An 18,135-nucleotide genomic window follows, 5' to 3' on the forward strand; every position below is an offset into this window, starting at 1 on the left:
AATTTTTAACGGAAAATCCCGTTTCAAGTCTTCTGTAATTAAGACTGTTGAGTGTAGGATGATGCTGATGTACTTCTGCAAAAGTACTGAAAAGTGTCCTTTTCTCAAGAAAAGTTTGGGCTGGTTGTCATCTGAAATTGCTTAAAGTATCTTCATTTTTTCGCCTTAATATGTTTTTTCCCATTTTCAGTATAGAAGTTGCTGCGCATGTAATGATGTAATGTTTAAAGACACATTGATTATGTATATGATAATATGCTTAAGATCTTTTTGGGCCCACTCCCCCCACCCTCCCGGTGGCGCAGCGGTTGAGCGCTGGGCTGTGAAGCTTTCTGCAGTGCCGGTTCGATCCCTGGCCGCCAGTGAGGGTCCCACATGGCGCAACAGACCTCTCCTGTCTTGCCTGCTGCTCCCCTCAGCAGTGTATTTCAGCAGATCTGCCTGAATTCACCACTCCCTCTCTGGTGAATCCTCTCACCCTACCCCCCCAAACCTCTGGCCTACACCCCAGTTCTTGTATGCATAAATAAATTAGTCTTTAAAAAAAAAAAGATCCTGGGCCTCCTCGGTGGCGCAGTGGTTGAGCACTGGGTTGCGAAGCTGCCCGCGGCCTCTGCAGCACCAGTTTGATCCCCAGCTGCTCCCCGGCCACCGGGGGAGGGTCCCACATAGCGCACAGACCTCTCCTGCCACCCGCTGCTCCCCTCAGCAGTGTACTTCGGTCCTTCTGCCTGCTCTGCTCCCCGCTCTGGCTCTGGTGAATTCTCTTACCTTTCCGCGCTTCTGACTGTACCCAATGCTTGTATAAATAAATAAATAAATCTTAAAAAAAAAAGATCCTTTTGCAAAAGGAGATTTTGATGGAAAGAAAGATTGAGAGCAGAGCAGGAGGCCTGCTGGGGAAATATCAATGTTTGGAATGGGAATATATAGTCAGCAGGTTTGAAGAATGTAGAAAGTACATGTTGAGTTAGCGCACTGCAAATATTTGTCTACTTCACAATTTGCAAAAGCGGGGACTTAATGCTTCATGTGGTCAACCAGCAAAGTATAGCGGTGGAAAGGAAACCATAGTGTGTGTTTTTGTTAGTTATATGAATCGACCTGCCTTGGTCTCATTGAGCTGTGTATGGTTAGGTCGCTTGATTCAAGTTCCCTTATAGAAAAGGTGCTCCATAGTGATATCAAAACATACTTGAAATCTTCAGTTTAGCATCCACTTTTGAAATAAAGGAGAATGGAAACCAATTCGCTTCTGTTCACTTGTGTAACTCACTTGGAGACTTAAAAATTCTTCCTACCCAACATGGTTAATTTAAAATTTTTTTTCTAAAATTTCCTACAGATTAGGGAATAAACAAAGTAACAAGGAAATAATTAAAATAAAAGCATTGTTGCCGAATCAGGAGCTCAATATAATTCCATTTTCCTTTGGAGTTGGCATACTGGGGGGAAATGTCTTTATTCACATTCCACCCAAGCGACCATCATCCACACCCACTTTCTTTTTAAAGGAAAACATTTACTTTTGTGACTTGGCCATAATGAAATACAAAGGACCTCTTTGTGTGTGAAAATGAAACTGGGTGTGAGCCTTTTAAGAAAAAATTAAAGAAGGATGTGTATGTGGGGGGTGAAATTCCCAAGTCTTGCTCAGCTGTTACTGCCTACCTCCTACTTAGAAACCAGGCAGCCCTGCACAGCAAGGCCCAGATGTTGTGTATCAGGGAGCAAAACAGCACCTCCAATGGCTCACAGCTGAGAGGCTCAAACAGCGCCAGGCTAGGACTGTTCATAGCGCTACATTACAGTGCCTGGTAGGTACAGAGCAGATCTCTGCCAGACAGCATCTAACTGATTCTTTCTACAAGAATGACCTGTCTCTTCTTGGAATTTTTACATCTGATTTAGAGTCTCAAGCAGAACAAGAGTTCGAAGTTAAGAGGAAGACATAGTTGACAGAGACTTTTTATGTGATCTGGGAGAAGTGTGGGTGGGATTGATGTCATTTGTGAATTTCATACTTTGGGAGGACAAAACAAACATTGCAAACATATAAGAGGAAACAGGACCTTTAAGCTCCTGGAATTGGCCAGGAGAGTCCAGGACACTTGGGTCTCTAGCAATTCCATCCACCCCACCCCTCACCTTTCTTCTCTCCACCCCTTCCAACACTCTTCTCGTCTTAGCTTTCTTTCTGTCATCCTTAGTGTAAGGGGCAGGAATGGGCCACAGTGCAGGTTTTCTAATCAAGCAGACCGGGGTAAAGGAGGAGGGAGTCCTGGAGCCCTCAGTGGCTTTTTTTTTTTTTAATAGTTTTTTTTTTTTAAATAGAGGCATGTTTTATTTGTTTGTTTTTTTGTTTGTTTTGTTTATACATGCACTGGGTACAGTCAGAAGCGCGGGAGGGTGAGAGAATTCACCAGGGCCAGAGCGGGGAGCAGAGCAGGCAGAACGACCGAAGTACACTGCTGAGGGGAGCAGCGGGCGGCAGGAGAGGTCTGCGTGCTATGTGGGACCCTCATCCGGTGGCTAGGGAGCAGCCGGGGATCGAACCGGTGCTGCAGAGGCCGCGGGCAGCTTCGCAACCCAGTGCTCAACTGCTGCGCCTCCGGGGAGGCCCCCTCAGTGGCTTTTACAGGCTTTTATTGGGATTTACGAGGCACACGGCAGGCCGGGGTGCTGGGGGCCGGGAGGCTGACAGGCAAACCCATACAAACCGATATTGTGCCAGAGAAATCCATCAAATAACCTTTAAGTTCAGTGGGCTTTTTTCAGAATCATACAGCTTGTCCCCTCTGAAGCATTTGATATACTTATTTCACTTTGCTTTTGTTTTTTAAAGATTTGTTTATTTATGCATGCAAGAACTGGGGTACAGGCCAGAGGTGCGGTGGGTGAGAGGAGTCACCAGAGTCAGAGTGGGGAACAGAACAGGCAGATTGACTGAAATACACTGCTGAGGGGAGCAGCAGGTGAGTCAGGAGAGGTGTGCTGCACCATGTGGGTAGCTCCTTGGCCGGCCGGGGATCAAACTCTTGTGCTGTAGTGGCTGGGGAGAGCTTCATAGGTTGCGTCTTAACCCCTTGAGCCACCAGGGAGGCCCCCACTCTGCTTTTTGAAAATCAATCCTCTATTATCCTTTTCATGTCTTCTTTTTCTTCTTGTTTTTTTTTTTTTTTTACTGTAATCAGTTTACCTCCTCTCTCTTTAACTTCTGCTTGTCTATATATTTTTTATCTTTTTTTTCCTAACTTTCACCCTGCAGGATCTCTTGTGACTACCAGATTAATCTTTGATTATACTTCTTATTTTCCCCTTTGCTTCCCTTGTTGAGCCTCCATTCTCACTACTATCAGCCATAATAATGCTTTGAAAACATTTAATCATATGATGTCACCTCTACACTCAAAACTTCCTATCTCAGGCATTCAAAACCAAATTCCTTACAATTCCTGAGAGATCTTGTGCAATTTGGCCTGGACTAGGCCCCTGAACTAAGGCCCACATCTGCCTGTGTTGTTTCCTCTTCCTACAATGTTATCTAGATACCCTGCTATTCTGGTCACATTTAAAACAGATCCCTATCACTTCCTATCCAAATTTTGTGCTTTATTTTCTCCAAAGGATTTATTATTACCTAACATAAAATTATTTTTCTTGTTTATTTTGTTTACTTTTTCCTCCCTCAACCAGAATGTAAGCTCCAATCAGGGATTTTTGGATGCTTTGTTGGTGATCATGTCCCTAGCACCTATTACAGTGCCCAGCATATAGAAGACACACAAGAAGTATTTGTTGAATAAATGTTCAAATATCTCTAATAGAAAAATCCAACAATATGTATGTGTGAGTCCATTTCCTGGCTTTCCAGTCTGCCACATTGATCTATCCATATCCTTATGCCAATACCACACTGTCCTGTATTATATCTATATGGTAAGACTTGAAATCACACATTTTAAACCCTTCCATTTTGTTCTATTTCAAGATTGTTTTCACTTTCCAGTGTTTTTTCCTTCCCATATAAACTTTATAATCAGCTTACCCATTTCTTTTAGAAGTCATCTAGGGTTTTGACTGACAGTGCACTGATATGGACAGATCTATATCAGTTATAAAAATCCCATTGTATGCCCACTGAAGTGGCTGAAGTTTAAGACTGACAATACTAAGTGTGGTAAAAACGTTGGGCAACTGGAACTCTTATACTTCGCCTGTAGTATGCAGAATTATACAGCACATTTGAAACAGGTGTGACTTAGGAAGTTATACTTACCAAATAGCCCATCAATTCCGCTCCTAGATATTTACCCAGAAGAAATGAAGACATGCTTCATATATATAGCTTAAAATTGTTTATGGAAATATTATGCATAATTGCCTCAAACTTGGAAACAACCTAGATGTTTATCAAAAGGTGAATGGATAAACAAATTAAATAATATTATGTAATTTGGAAAAATGAGTGAGAAATGAGTGATTAAAAAGGAGAATGTTAATATGCTCAGTAATATAATCAGTATGCTAAATGAAAGGAACTAGACACAGGAGCCCACATATTCTATAAGTCAATTCACATGACATGTCTACTGAACACAAATGTCACACAAGATAGATTAGTGTTTGCTTGGAGCAGAGGATGGAAATGAGATGGACATTAAATGATGATGAGGGATCATATAGGGGTGATGAAAATATTCTACAACAGATTTATGAGGAGGTTTCATGGCTCAGTAAATTTTATTTAAAAGCATTGGACTGTGTACTTGAAATGAGTGACTCTTATGATATGTAAAAAATGCCACAATAAAGTTATAAGAAGATATTATGCTAAATTAATAACAAACACAATATAACTATATACAACATGATTCAATTTATATGAAATTCTAGAAACTGAAGAATGGTTATAGAAGGCATGTCACTGATACCCAAGGCTAGGGTTTAGGGAATAAGGCAAAAGGGCAAAAAGAAATGTTTTAGGGTGAGGGATCTATTTTACATATTGATTTGGGTAACAGTTACATTCCTGTATACAATTACTGAATTACTAAGCAATGAATTCAAATCTGTGAATTTTTTTGAATCTAAATTCCGTCTCAGCAAAGCTGGAAAATAGCCTTAAAATACATGTATGATGGATGGTTAATTCTACAATGTTTTTTTTTTTTTTACTTATTCTTAGCCAACACATTTTATGACATTTAAAAGTTCCCAGGTTCTAAAGCTCTTAGTGATTACTTAAGATATAGTTGATCAATATGACCCTACGTGTTCAGATAAGGTGACAGAGTAAGGAAATTTTCTGGAGACTATCACTTTTTTTTTTAAGATTTTTTTTTTAATTTATTTATACAAGAGCTGGGGTACAGGCCAGAGGCATGGGAAGGTGAAAGGATTCACCAAAGGCAGAGCAGGGAGCAGAACAGGCAGATGGACCAAAGACAGCTGAGGGAAGCAGCAGGTGAGACAGGAGAGGTTTGCCCCACCATGTGGGTATCTCCCTGGTCGTCCAGGAATCAAACCTGCGTTGCAGAGGCTGCAGACAGCTTCACAGTGCTGCACTCAACCTGCTGTGACACTGGGGAGGCCAAACTATCACTTTTTAAAGTTAAGCTTTCATGAGATTCTCAGAAGAAAACCAGAAAACCTACAAACCTTTCTTAAGCAAATGGTAAGATACTCCAAAATTTAATACATGTTTCTACATATCCCCATCTCTAATGATGAAAAAAATACTACACCAGAGCAATCAAATCTAATTTGAACCCACAAGGATCCCTATTGTCCATTTGCAGGAAACTAGAAAGAAAAATTATATTAATACAATTGAGGACTATTCAGCAACAAAGAGTAATAAACTGCTGATAAATAGTTGCAATAATATTTGCTCTCAAGAACATTTTGAGGAAAAGGCATCAAATATAAAAGTATACACACAATGTGATTTCATTTATGTCAAGTTCCAGAAAATGCAAAAATGAATTTATGGGAATAGAAATCAGAAGCGTAGCTGCTTCTGACAAGGTCTGGAAAGGGAGGCATGTGGCTATATCTCAGTTGGGATGTTGCAGGTTGCAAAGAAAACCATCCTGTTCCCTTCTGGTCTTCTTGGCTGGCGAATAATCAAACAAGCATCAGACAGACTGATAAGAGGAAAGGTAAAAAGAAATTTACCACTAATATGGATACCTCCTATATACAAAGGAGAGACCCACCATGACTGAATAATTTGCCCATATGGTTTCAGAAGCCATCTTAAATAGTGAAGACTAGAGATGTTGGGAGTGAGAAAGCGGTAGGTCACTAGGGAGTTTACCAAGGAAGGCAAGGCAAAGTAAACAAAAGATATACAGATATAAGCTGTGCCTTCTCCACTGGAAAGTGATAAGGAGATTAGGGTGTTCCTGGTACAGTGAAGGAGACTCCCTTACAGAGAGATTTTTATATATAATTGTTTTTTCCAAAGGCATCCTTCATCCAGCCTTGAGAGCCCCTCCTGTGAAATCAAACTCTTGCCAAAAAAGGCATAATTTGGGGTGGCAGAGTTTTGCATCCTTACAATGTATATCCATATGTCAAACTGGGGTATTGGTTACATGGATGTATACAGGACATATATCATTTGTCAAAACTAAATGTATACCCCAATTTTATTTTATTTTTTAAAAAGATTTATTTATTGTTTATACAAGAACTTGGGTACAGGCCAGAAGTGCAGGAGGGTGAGAGAATTCACCAGAGACAGAGCAGGGAGCAGAACAGGCAGGCAGACCGAAAACACTGCTGAGGGGAGCAGTGGGCGAGACAGGAGAGGTCTGTCGCACCATGTGGGACTCTCCCTGACTGGCTGGGAATCGAACCCACACTGTAAAGTCTGTGGACAGCTTCACAGTGCTGCGCTCAACCTGCTGTGCCACCAGGGAGGCCCTGTATATCCCAATTTTAAACAAATGGTTTCCATGAGACTGGATTTTTAATGTTTAGCAAAGTACAGGAAACATAAGAAAGTATGAGGAAAATTATATATACATTTAATTACATCAACCTATGAGAAAGTTGTGGAGCATTAGAAATATTTCAGAAATAGCATAATCTATATTTAAAATAAACTATATGTATTAAGTTTTTAAGTAAGAATTGTTGGCTATTTGGAGAGGGAATATAAAATATAACTATAGCAAGGGACAAAAGATATTAAATTCTGCTGATGTTAGGCATTAGAAACAGATGGTGGGAGAAGTTAAGAAACATGATAAAACTTTAGATATCAAATCTTTTTTTAATTAAAGGAATATTAATGGAAATAAAAGCTGTCTTTCACATACAAAACCTTATGTGAGTATCACCTTTTAATAGGGTAAATTCATTTGCAATGTGCCAGCTAACACATTGACCTCTATTAAACCTAATATGTGGACTGTGTTGATATTTAGAGAAATTTCTAGAAAATGCTGAGGAATGTGTAGAGGAGTCTGGAAGCATTATTTGAGCCTGTGTTTATGAAATGACTAGATATTTAATGTCCTTCACTAAGACAAGCTTCTTTTGTATTTATTGACTACCTATCTAAATAAAATTAATGTATAATTATTTCACTTGTAGAAGAGTGTTCATATATTTACCTCAATGCAATGTCTATATGAGAGAGAATAAGCACTGTAAATCCCATAAGAAATTTTGGTGTTATGCTTTCACCTAGACCTGCTTCAGTGACCTTGTAGAATAAATGCTGAAATTTTATAAAGGCAGATGTTATTCAATGATGGTCTTGCTTTGATTATTGTACCAGGGCAAGTTCGTGACAGCAACTTCACCTGATTCTGATACTTCCAAATCTCACAAAACACCGGGGGAGTAGCCCTTACGTCTCGCCCTCTAAGATGTAGTGTTTTTAGGTTGTAATAATACTGAGGTTATTGATAGGTTAAGTCTTATATCCTTGGAGAAGGAGTTCATGGAAAAGGAAGTAGCAGAATAGGATGAAGGGAAAATAAATTTAATTCTAACATTCTGGAAACACTGTGAACCATGAAATTCTGAAGGACTTTTACAAATAGGAAAGAGATAATTATAACTCATGTTGTCTGCTTTACAGATGAGGTAGCTGTGCCACAAAGAAGTTGAAGACTTTTCTAGGAAAAAAACAGCTAGGGATGGGCAGAACAGGAGGTAGAATCCAGTCTTGTTTGAGAGTCCTTGTGTTTAATCATGCCGTGATACCGTCTCTCAAATGGGAATCATTTTTATAATGAGACTGAACTGGGGAAGAATAATTCACAAAGAAAAGTAAAAGGCTGTGGAAAGGCAGTGGGCCAAGGAGTCATTCATGCTTCACACTCATAAACATTCTTTGAAAGAAATTGTGCAGATGTTCTGGCTTGCATATAGCCAATTTATTACCAAGCAGATTTAACTTATGAACAGCATAAGCAAATCATTTTTATGTTTTCCTCTTATTACTCTGTTCTAGGACATTACATTGGGAACTTTTGTTCAGTTTTGTGGGATTTCTTTCAGATAAGTAATTGCGCTTAGCTGTCAAGAAAATAGTTAAAGAAGATACTCAGATAAACAGGTAAAAATACTTGAATACTAATGGTCTATAAAACGCTTAACTCAAGTAATATAAAAAAGCTAAAGGAAAGTTATGTATCTTGTGACCTTTTAAGACCATAAAAATTTGGAAAATATATACATGTGTATGCACATGAGATTTACAATTTAACAATATTAAATATTCCCTATATCAAGTCCCTACATTTTTATTATCATTGAAATGTGTTTAAATAATGATGCAAATTAATCATTTTGAGCATTTGAGTGAAAGAGTGAAACTTGACAAGAAAAGATATATAAAAATAAAATAAGATAAATACAAAGCACTATTATCCAGGACTTGCAATGGGACCACCGTAAAAGCCAACTCCTAAACATGAAGTTTATTTTGTATATGAAGCTTATTAGTGGAGTTAAGTGTCAGTAAGGCAGTGGGGAAGGAAAGAAATGCTCACTGAGTGGAGAGCGAGGTAGCAGAACTTGAGTGGGTTATTCCGGAAAAGTTACTGTACAAAGTACAAACTTTACAGGAGGATGGACAAGATAACCCAGGAAGTCTTTTATGGCCTTGCGAACTCTGTTTTTTGGATTTTGCCTTTGCCTTTGTTGCTTTTTGTCTCTTTGGCGATGTGTTATTCCAGGCTTCCCGTGGAATGTGGCCATCAAGTTAGCTTCAGTGGTAGATTTTTCCCTTGCCAAGACACTTCCCAATTCTAGTCTAGACCAGTTTAAAAAGTGTAAAACACAAGGGGATGCATTCGCTCATTTTCTTCTGCCTGGGAAAACTCCAAGGCACTCTTCTAAGCATCATAAACAACACCATGAACCCTAAATTAATTGTATATCTTATATGTTTTAGGTACATCTTATATAGAACAGTTGCTTTTTTTCTAGAAAATAGGAATTGGAAGAGACTTTAGTTCAATAGAATAGAGAAATTATTTTCTGTGAGAACACAGCAGTCTCTGTAGTGAGTTTTGCTACTGGCACAGGAATGTATCATGTAGCTGGCTTGATCCTTTCAGCCCATCTGGAGGGAATGGTAACCGAGATGTATGTGCTGGAGTCTGTGTCTCCAATGCCACTTGTTTTCTTTTCAAACATCCTACTTTTTTAAGGCGAACAAATGTTTTCTCCACAAAGGCTGCCTCTGCCTCCCTCCTGGCTGCTCGGGTTTCTGCCTGCCTTTTGGTTACTGTGTGGCTGGTGATTTCTCAGGCTCCCAAAGGAGGTCTTGCGCTAGCTGTTACGACTGAACAAACAATCGTAGCCGAAACCAGGACAGAATCTCAGCACACTGCTTTCACCATCACGGTCTTCAGCATCGTTTCAGTTTCCCCTGCCAGATGAGATATAATATCAAACATTGAGATGCTGCCAAACTCAGCAGTAACACAGACTCCTAATAATCTCTGCCTCTGGGCGCCAGGCCTTGTACCAGGCAGTTTACACACACTGCACTGCCTTTAATCCTTGGAACAATGCTATGAGGCAAGAGGCACTGCTATAGTTTTATGTTCAAGAACGTGAAGATTAGAGACACAGAGAGTTTGAGGAAAGTGCCCATGGTAGCAGGTCACGAGAGACCTAATGTTTCAGTGATATGTCTTTTAGCTTCCTTTTCCACTTGAACTAACAAAGCTAAAATTCAAGTAACTTCTTGTTCTGGACCCTGTGTAGTTTTCATTCCAGGTAAACTAATGTTTATGGAGCCTCTGCCACCTGACAGGCTTTGTGCCAGGCCTGGGGGCAGGAAGTGGACAGAGTAGACACATCCTGATTGAATGGAGCTTATCTTTCCAGCGTGGTCTGTTAACACTCTGCACAGGCAACAGATGTTCCAGCCACATGTATGGCTTGAAGTCACTGATTACCCCAGTGTTCTCTCACCTCCCTTTCTGTGCTGTTGCTCCTGCTGGAAAATCCCCTTTTATGCTCCTCTGTTTTGCTAGCCCTTACTCCTCCAGACTCTTCGAGACTTGGGTGCATATACCGCTATTCTGTGCCTGTCTGTCTGTGTATTGTCTATGGTTGCTTTCAGGATATAGCTGGAGACTTGGCAAACATTTTTAGAAAAAGCCAGATAGTAGCTGTCTCAGTTTTGTGAAACAGATGGGCTCTGGGAAGTAATGAAAGTCCATTCCTTCTGCACAAACACTATAATGGCCACAAAACCTGGCCTAGTGGATCATATTGCTTAGCAGTTATTTTATAAATGAAAGATTAGAGTATGAATAACTGGGGATGTAAGAGGTAATGTAAGAAGTAATTATGGCAAGATGGTTACCATAAGAGACCATGTGATATTTTGATCACCATCTTCATGTGTCTTATTTTTATCCTCTAATTTGTGAAATCTCTCTCTCTCTCTCATACACACACATACACACACTCTCTCTCTCTCTCTCTCTCACACACACACACACACAGAGTTTTAAAGAAACTTGAAACTAAAATGATGAACGCATAGTTTTTTATTTTATCTACCCATTTACCTATCCACTTAGGAAGTATTTAATGGACAGCTACTACTTCTATATTCTGTAGTGGGAAATGAGTACAAAGCAATGAATAAGACCAATCCTTGTCTTCAGGAGACCTCTTAATAGTGTAAATTTCACTTAATCATTGAAGTTGTAGAAAGAAAACCTTTTAAAAATTAGTTTTATATTCATTTCCTTTGTGCCAGCAAATGCCTACCTCTTTTAGTAGTTTTATAGTAGAAAATTAAAATGAGTTGAATGTACCCCTATTTCATCAATCACGTAGATGAATTTGTAGATTTTCACCATGTTTTCTTTCAAATTTGTTTTTGGATTTACCTATTCAATGTCATAGTCTTCCTGGAGTGACTGTGCTATCTGCTATTTCAATTCTGTACAGTATATGACTGACCTTTCAATCTGCACATGGAGTATATGTTCTCAGAGTATTTCCACAGTGGTTTCAAATTCCTTTCCTGGGTTGCAACTGATAAAGAACATATATTGCTTGGCCCCTTGTTCATACAAGCTCCTAAGACTTCCTTCAGCTCTAACTCATTCATCTGGCTACGAGCTACTTATAAAATATAGATGGAGGTCATTTTTATTTACTTATAAAATATAGGTGGTGGTCGATTATGGGGATTTTGCTAGGGAATTCCTCTTCTCAGTTATCTATGAAAATTAAATGAGTTATAGTATTTGTCCTTAAAGACACTGTTACCCAAAGAAGCTTATTAATTTCAATCCTATGCTTCCTATCCATAAATCAGTCCTCTTAAATAGCATGAATTTCATATACTTATTAAAGTTGTAGAAAGAAAACTGTCTTCATCTGCAGAAGCATCTTTAGATGGTTTCATCCCTCACTCCCTTCTCTACACTGAACACTCACCAGGCAGTTTTCTTAAAAAATATCTGACAGTTTGGGCCTCCCCGGTGGCGCAGCGGTTGAGCGCTGGGTTGCGAAGCTGCGCGCGGCCTCTGCGGCGCCGGTTCGATCCCCGGCTGCTCCCTGGCCACCAGAGGAGGGTCCCACATGGCGTGCAGACCTCTCCTGCCGCCCGCTGCTCCCCTCAGCAGTGTACTTCGGTCCTTCTGCCTGCTCTGCTCCCCGCTCTGGCTCTGGTGAATTCTCTCACCCTCCCGCGCTTCTGACTGTACCCAGTGCATGTATAAACAAAACAAACAAACAAACCAGCAAACAAATAAATAAAGCATGCCTCTATAAAAAAAAAAAAAAATATCTGACAGTTGGGACTGTATGGGTACCTACCACTTGGGCAGACTCTGGCCTTGGGTGTCTAGGATGACCCAAGGGCATGCATACTGACTAGATGTGCACCCAAGAAGAAAAAAGGTACATAATTTTTGTAGGAGATTATTTTATAGTTTTCAATTGATTTAAAAATCAGAACTGTTCAGTTCTATATTCAGTTTTATTAAAGGAAATTTTTTGTTTATTTTTTAATTTATTTATTCATTTATTTTTTTTCACATTTTAAAAAGACAGATTTATTAGGAAAGGGAAAATGAAAAAGTGACTCACCTACTTAGTCGCAGGTGGGCAAGAAAGCTGCTTCTGAAAGGGACAAGTTTGTTAAAAGAGAACTTTTTTAATTTTTAAATTAAAGCAAAAATTTTAACCCTTTTCTCCATACTTTAACCCATATCACTACCACCCCAAATAATCAGATCTTAAAATGTATCTTTTACATACTCTGTATCCTTTTTCTTTATTTTCTCCCCCATCAAAGTACTCAGATTTGGGAAACCCTTTAGACTTTTAACTACATTCAAAACAGTATCAAACTTTTATTTTCAGGTGCTTTCCAACTCATTTCAAAGCATTATGGAAGCAATCTCTTTAATTAGAACTCTTTTACAAGAGTTTTACAACTTTTCTACCTTCAAATGAACTGCTAGTGAAATTGCTATATTTGCCTCTCTACCTTCTGCCCACTTATGGTTGTTACAAACTCAAATGTCCGGAATCTGAAGTCTTTTGCTCCAGGCAGCTTCCAATGATTTCTCCCATCTACTCATGTCTTGACTCAACATCTCTCCCATGTACTCTGTTGTTTGTTTGTTTGTTTTTATTTGAGTCTACTTTTTAAAATGTTGTTAGATGTATTTGTTGTTTTCACTTATTTAACAAACATTTATTGTCCTTGTACCAGATTTGTGACCTTGGGGTTCAGGATTAGTGTTAAATTCCTTCTTCTCATCAGGATCATGTTTCATGCTCTGTATTTCTTTATAGCAATGTTATTTGTGCAAAGGTGCATCTCTCCATATTTAACTTATATTTTACTTTATGACACATAATAAATTAGTGTCCCATAAATGCTAATGGTATTTTGCTCTCACTGTGGTCTTTGCCATCCACAGCCATTCCACATGCTTCTCTTGGGAATGCACAGAGTATAGTAATTTAGTATTAGTCTCTGGAATTAGTCTTCCTGTACTGAAAATTCTGGCGTAGATATTTGCCAGCTCAATGACTTTGGTCAAGGTGCTTCACGTTCAGTGATTCAATTGCCTCCTAAAGAAAATGGTGACAATAACAGAAACAACCAGGCTCATAGGGTTGCTGAGCATTTAAGGAACTAACATCTGCAATGTGCTTAAACTGATGTCTGACCATAGTGAACCTCTATAGAACTATTTGCTATTGTTATTATTATTATATTCTTGCCCTCCTTTGGGAGCAATATCTTAGGGATTGTCAGTTGATTCCCCCACCCCTTTCTCAGGGCTAGGTATGTGACCCTTTCCCAGGACTTTCCATCCCAAGGGCAGTACCCAAGTGAGTCTACTAGTTCCTGCTACTTACATCTCCAGAGCTGCCCTGGTTGCTGACCTTTCCAAGCCTCAATCTTCATTTCCCCGTGGAGTTCAGGGCTACCTCATATCCTTGAAATAAAACCTGTTTTCCTAAGTTAGCTGGCGTCTGTATCAGTTGCTTGCAATCAAAGGATCCAGAAGCTGATAGAATACAATGGTTCATTGTGGTCTCCATCTGCGCAGTGGATTGCCTTTGTCCTCACAGGGTGAATGGTTGTGCTTCCTCTCCTTAAATTTAGGCAGCAGATTATGAGCCAATCAGTTTACTTGGTGTGCTCTGATGCTCCAGTAAGTGGTATTGCTAATTCCTTTTACTCTTTTGAACATTTGAAACCTTGGCTCTTACTTTGACTATCATTATGGATACCTGGCAGCGCAACACTGAAAAGTTTCTAATTTGTACCAAGATTTTGAAGAAAACAATAATGTAGTGTGTAGTGTACAGTGTAACTAGGTCATTATATCTGCCACAGATTGACCTGGTGACTTCACCTAATATAACAGCGAGGCTGGAGCTCTCTCCCTCGGTAACCCCTCGGAAAGAACATTTCCCCAAAGTTAAGATTACTCATAGGTCAACTATTTATAGAATCCAAGTAACTATTTGTAAGGGATAGTTTAAGGTTCATGATCAAGCTGTATATATTTGGGTAAGAGTGTGCGGCATGGGTGATGATGGTTTCATTGAATCTCTTAGATTGTTAAAGGGGAATTTGGAGACTGGCTCTGTGTCTCTGTAATAGTTTCCTACTACTACTGTGACAAATGACCAGAAACTGAAAGGCTTAAAACAAATTTATTAACTTACATTTTAACATCAGAGTATTGAAAGGACTGATTTTTCTGAAGGCTCTAGGGAAGAATCTGTTTCCTTGCCTTTTCTGGTTTCTAGAGGCCTCTTGCATTATTTGCTTCCTAGCCCCTTCCTCCACCTTCAAAATCAGCAAGGCAACATCCCCCCTCTTTTTCTCTTCTGCCTCTGTTATGGCTCCTCTAAGTCCCCTACCTCCTTCATCCCTTAGAGGCAATTTTTATGATACTTGCCCTACATAGATAATCCAGCATATTTGATTAGAACATCTCAGGATTTTTACATTAACACCTTTGTGAAGTCCCTTTTGCTATGAAAGTTAACATTCACAGGATCTGGATTTCTTTGTGGGACCACAAATGATTCTGCCTTTCATAAGCTCCATTCCAGTGGAAATTCAGATAAACAATTGTTCAACTTCAGAATATACAGGGGTGACTGAAAAAAGGGAGGCCCACCAAGGCAACCCCACCCCTCCATAATTTCCTGGATGGCTACACGGTAAAGTCCCAAACAACCCAATTGCTTGTCTATACTTAAAATTAATCTCTTTCTCTCTCTCTCCCCACCACCACAGACCCAGACACACACACGCACGCACGCACGCAAGTCTATGCAACCATTTCTCAGGTGGATATAGATCTTGCTTTACTGGCAGGCAGATAGTAAACATGCAAATTACCAACCACCCTATTCTATAGGCTCCCCACTGAGTAAAGCTGTTATGAATCATGTGAACATTTATGCAGAGACAGAGAGAGATCTGAAAAATGTTCATCAATGTGTTAAGCCTGGCTTTACCCTGAACAGTATGATTTTGGGTTATTTCTACATTTCTGTTTTGTGTTATTTCAAATGTTTTAGTAATAACTTTTTTCCATAAACAGTATGACTCTTAAAAGGCAGAAACATTATAAAGCAAGAAAGTAGAACTCCCTTTTGAATCTCTGAAAAGTGTAAACAAGTTGAATTGCTGTGGTTTGAAGTCTTGGCATGGGGTCTGAGGGGAGGAAGGGTCAGAAGGAGCAAGAAGGCACAGAGGCATGGCTGTGGCGAGGGGGGGCATCTGCAGGCAGGCAGCAGGGAATCAGAGCCAGTCTTCAGCAAAGGGTAGTAGTGGAGCTAGATTTGGCAGTTGCAGCTAAAAACCATGCCAATAAGAGATGAACTAAAGCATGAGTGGAGGGAGTGCATGAGTGGAGGGAGTTTGGACGGGGTAGGAGTCAAGCCAAAGATGGTATGGGGGAGGAACAGAGATTTGAGTTGGAAGCAATGCACAGAGGGACAGAGTGGTCGTTGGCACTTTTTGCTTCCGATATGATATTCCTCCAGATCCTTACCAATGAGAGCAAAAAAGGTGCTTCATGTTCTCTTTTGCATTTATTACTTTCAATCATTGATGGTCCAGTCAGTGGTCATTTGGAGGGCAAATGGGACAGAAGGAAACAGTTAAGTGGATGTGTATAGAGTCCATTCAAAAGAGTAAGTGTGGGGTTATGAACCAAATAAAACTTTTGCAAAACTTGGGGCACCAATGTTATGTGAGATGCCTGATCTGGAGCCAGTGGTAATACTGTAGGCATGGGTATGTCTGCCAGTCAACAGATTCATAGTTTATTATATATACTGGTTTATACATTTCATTTCCATGATTATTTCCTATATATTTTATGGGTTATTGATGAACTTGCAAAACATAATTTTGTGTAATAATCATCTGCTTTTGTCATCTTCAGATAGTATGAAACTAGAAAGAAAAGGTAGAGATTCTGAATAAAGATAATTCCAGAAAAAGCCATGCTGGTTTGCTCATGTTTGGTCACACCAGACGAGGACAGTCACTCACTATGGCGTTCTGACTCAGATTGCCAGTCATTGTAGATTCTTAGGGCTCTAGTTTCCCCTGATAGCATATTAGACATAGAGAGAGACAACTTCTGATAGTTATGTGACACTATTTGGTGCACAATGACACAGTGGTCGCTCTTTTCTCAGGGGTCTGCTAATTAGACTCCATACCCCATTGTTCATGAACATGGGCTTAGCAATTTCTGTGATGCTGTCTTGTCAATTTAGTGCCCCTACACAAATCAAGGGTGGCACAACATTCTTTGTGGCTTGACTGCCAAAGACCCTCCATGAGCCAGGGTGCTCTTTTTCTGTTTCATCCTTTTTCTCCCATTCTCTTCTACCTCAGCCAGTCCCATTATCACATTTGGCCTAAGCGTAGGTGACGGGGGACAGGAGGAGAGTTCCTGAATCCATTTGACATCATGCTTTTCTTCTTCCTGCTACTCATCAGAGCTGTAGCAATACATTTATTTGTGTGGTTACTTAATTAATATATGACTCCCATACTATATTATAGATTATTAAGCTGTGCTTAATCACCCCTGTATAACTAGTGCTTAGCACACTGCTACATATATTGTAGAAACTCAATATTTATTGAATAAATGAAATGTATGTGCAGGTAAATGGCTATGATGTCCTTACTATACTGAGTCATGGACATGACACTGAACTCACATGTTTCTACCTTTTATACCAGGGAGAGATTCTTCTGGGGAATTACAGCTTCAAGATGCTATAATAAATCCCTTTATTTTAGAAATACAAAACATCAGGGTTGTATAATTATTTATTCAAGGATATAAGGCACTCACTGCTGAGCCCATTTCATCAAGAATAGCCCCTGGATTGGTCAGGGGTATAGTTGGCAAAAGAAGCCGGTTGGCTTGGCTTTCAGGCCAGGACTCCATTCATTAGATCCCAATGTTTCTGGCATTAACAACATTAACCAAGTATCACATCGCAAGACTTCTTTTCTGATTACGTAGACTAAGAAATTAATCTTAACAGTTTGAAAAGATAATGAGTAGATGGACCCCAGTTGGAGGAGTTTATTAGGAAAGACTTGGCAGTGGAACAAATAGCCTCCTCCTTAATCCCTGAAACCAGGCGACCATCAAACTATATGTCCTCGGAGATTAAGCTGTTGGGACTGCAACATATAAAACTTCCCCTCTATATTATGCTCCTGCGAGCTTTCTCTGAGGAGATTCATGCCTGTAAATATGCTACTGCTGTGAGGAAAATGCGGGCCGTGCTGATGACAGTGGCTGCAACAAGACAAAAGCATTTTTAGAGGTACTGCTGTTAGATAAGTGAGAGATGCTGACAGTCTCAATCCATCTTGCCCCCATAATCCCATTAGATTTCACAAAATCTGCAAGGGCAGCCTGGAGGCCATGGTGGAGATAAAGTACTTTCAGGAATGTTTCTTTTCTGCAGCTAGAATTGTGATTCATATTTCAAGGGATTTGTTAAAACAGATCCTGTCTACAGATAATAGAAAATCTTAGAGCTGCAGCATGATAACTTGGGGCTTCAGAAGTCATCAAATTCTTTCCCCTTCCATGTAAATTGAAT

Source organism: Talpa europaea (assembly GCF_964194135.1).
Source record: "Talpa europaea genome assembly, chromosome: 13".
In the NCBI taxonomy this organism is placed as follows: Eukaryota; Metazoa; Chordata; class Mammalia; order Eulipotyphla; family Talpidae; genus Talpa; species Talpa europaea.